A 3,464-nucleotide genomic window follows, 5' to 3' on the forward strand; every position below is an offset into this window, starting at 1 on the left:
AGAAGCTTTGAAACCCAAGGTTTGGGGTTTCTGAGTGTTTCTCTTGTAGATGATTTTAATTCATGAGAAATTACAAGGGAAGATTACCTGACAAAGTTGCCATGCAACTAAATAGATCTATTCCCAGGTGAAAGTGTTATAACAGATAAGAATACAAATCATATAAGTTTAATAATTCAGCTTGCTACCAGATGTAGATATAAAATGTTATCACTGGGTGTTTCAGATTTTATTTGGAAAACTTTGTATGCTCTATTTCTTAGAGAGTTAAGACTTTCACTACATCTCTTACATGGTTCCACATGGATTATTTTCTGCTAGGTAATAAACTAGTCAGGATTAAAATATTTTTGTCTATAAAATATACTTTTCAGATTTTTTTTTTCTTTCATATTTTTAGCAGGGGGGAATACCCACAATGTTGCTGCTGAAATAGTTTTGTGATTTGAAAATATTTTTATCCATTCTGTTGAGTCTACTAAAGGTGATTTTTGGAAGAAAAAAAATATATAAAATTATCCAGTGAACTCAGATTTTGAAACATCAGAAGTTTCAAAAGTATTTTAAAGCTGAACTCCTGATGAATTACATGAGGTTCTACAAAAACTAATTGCTCATCATTTTGTCCTGTTTTCTAAGTATCTCTAACCTATCATTTACAGTTACCAATGCTATCCTTATTTTCTTTTTAACTAGAAAAACTCTGGTTTCTATCATACTGTAATTAAAATATTAATTTAAATGTACATTAGACTGTTTATTTAGGCAAAGTGTGGTTATCTCAATAATGCAAACAAAGCACATGCTTTATTGACTGGATGGATATTAAAGTACTTCCTGCATGATCCCCTACCTCCCACAACTTCTTGGATAGTTCCTTTTACTAAAAAGAGGCTTTAGACGGAAGTAATAAGTATGGTTAAGTCTATATAGTTAAAGCATTTGACTGTGTGCAAAACAAAACAAAAAAACTCACTGCCATCAAGTTGGATCCAACTCATAGCAATCCCTCCTTGGGTTTCCAAGACAGTATCACTATGAATAGTAGATCACCCAATCTTCTTTACGAGGAGTGGCTGGTGGGTTTGAACTGCCAGTCTTCTGGATAGCAGTTAAATGCCTTAGGTACTACACTACAGAGCTCCTTTGATTGTGTGCATCCTAAGAAACTTTGTTAGTTTGACTGTGTGCATCCTAACAAATCGTGAATAACTTTTCACAGAATGGGAATTCCAGAATACTTAACTGTGCTCATGAGAAACCTGTACACAGATCAACCTGTTCAATCAGAAGAAGGGGATACTGCATGGTTTAAAATCTGGAAGGGTGTGTGTCAGGGTTGTATACTTTCACTATACTTATTCATTCTGTATGTTGAGCAACTAATCTGAGAAACTAGATTATATGAAGAAGAACATGGCATCAAGATTGGAGGAAGGATCATTAACAACCTGTGATATTGATATGACACAATCTTGCTTGCTGAAAGTGAAGAAGATTTAAAGTACTAACTGATAAAGGACAGGGACTACAGCCTTCAGTATGGATTGCACTTCAACATAAAGAAAATAGAAGTCTTTACAACCGGACCAATAAGCACATCTTGAGAAATGGACAAAAGATTGAAGTTGTCAAAGATTTCATTTTACTTGGAACCACAAACAAAACCCATGGAAGCAGCAGTCAGGAAATCAGGCAAAGTATTGCACCAGGCAAATCTGATGCAAAAGACCTTTTTAAAGTATTAAAGAGCAAAGATGTCACTATGAAGACTAAGGTGCACCTGACCCAAGCCATGGTATTTTTAATGGCCTCATATGCATATGAAAGCTGAACAATGAATAAAGACGACTGAAGAAGAATTGATGCATTTGAATTATGGTGTTGTATTGAAAATACCATGGACTGCCAGAAGAATGAACAAATCCATCTTAGAAGAAGTACATCCAGAATACTCCTGAGAAGCAAGAATGGCCAGACTTCTCACGCACTTTGGTCATGTTGTAAGAAGGGTCCTGTCGCTAGAGAAGGATATCATGCTTGGTAAAGTGGATGGTCAACAAAAAAGGGGAAGCCCCTCAATGAGGCAGATTGTCACAGTGGCTGCAATGATGGGCCCAAGTATGGTGAGGATGGTGCAGGACAGGGCAGTGTTTCCTTCTGTTGTATATAGGGTCACTAGGAGTTGGATTCGACTCGATGGCAGCTAACAACAACATTAAGGCTATATAAGACATTACATGAATTTGCACATTATAAATTCAAGTCATAATATGGGTACAGTATATTTTACTTTAGGAAAAACATATCTTCCCAGATCAAGATTAAAATGTATATTGTCCTATATAGAAGGTTAAAAGAGGGTATACATATTTATCATGTGGTGTCAGATTTGGGAGCTCAATTATTGTTTTTTTCCCTACTATAAGCTCTGGTGGTGTCATGCCTAAGGCATTTGACTGCTAACCAGAAGGCTGGTGGTTCAAAATCATCAGCCACTCCTCAGAAGGAAAATTGGGCAATCTACTTTCATAGAGATACTGCCTCAAAAATCCAAGGAGGGGTCGCTATGAATCAAATCCGACTGGATGGCAGTATTTTTCGAGTTTCTAAGCTTACATTATTAAGATTAATGGACATTGCTGACCACTTTGTACTAAAGATTAACAAATTTAAGAATTGTAAAGACCAAAGGTAATTATATTTATTCCACTAATTTTCATGTCTTTATGAAAAGAACTATATCCAGGAATATGGTTATCCCAAGAATATCACACTGGCTTAAATTCACATCTCTGTCTTCGACCAAAAGTAGTATTTCATGCTTTACTCCTTTTTTTACCTTTCAAATTCTCTTCTATTTCACTAGTAGTCTTTCTTGATTGCTTATTTGCATCAAGAATGCAAAGACTATTAAATTCTTTCCACATGATAATATTGTATTAAGTGCATTATAAAGGATTTATTGTCCTGACCTTTGTAATCACACAATTTTAGTAAGCTAATCATGACTATTATCTTAAAATAATATCCTTATATATCACAATTTCTTTTTTTAAATCACAGCAGCATCAGTAGATATGATAGCTAAACAAAATTTGAAAATTTCAGAAAACTTTTTTAGATCTTCAATTAGAGAAACTCTCTGGTAGCATAGTGCCTAAGACACTTGACTGCTAACTAGAAGGCTGGTGGTTCAAACCCACCAGCCACTCCTCGGAAGGAAGATGGGGCAATCTACTTCCGTAGTGATACTGCCCGGCAATCCAAGGAGTGGTCACCATGAGTCAGGTCTGACTTGACAGCACACAACAACAACACAATCAATACTATTTAGTGAGTACCTTGTGCAGATAAACAGAATGATATGTAAGATATACTCCCTGTCCTCTAGCAACTCACTGTCCACAAAAAAAAACCTACTGCCATTGAGTCGATTCCAACTCATAAGGAGACCATATATA

Source organism: Orycteropus afer, unplaced genomic scaffold, assembly GCF_000298275.1.
Source record: "Orycteropus afer afer isolate SDZICR_OR568_19922 unplaced genomic scaffold, OryAfe1.0 scaffold00349, whole genome shotgun sequence".
NCBI lineage: Eukaryota > Metazoa > Chordata > Mammalia > Tubulidentata > Orycteropodidae > Orycteropus > Orycteropus afer.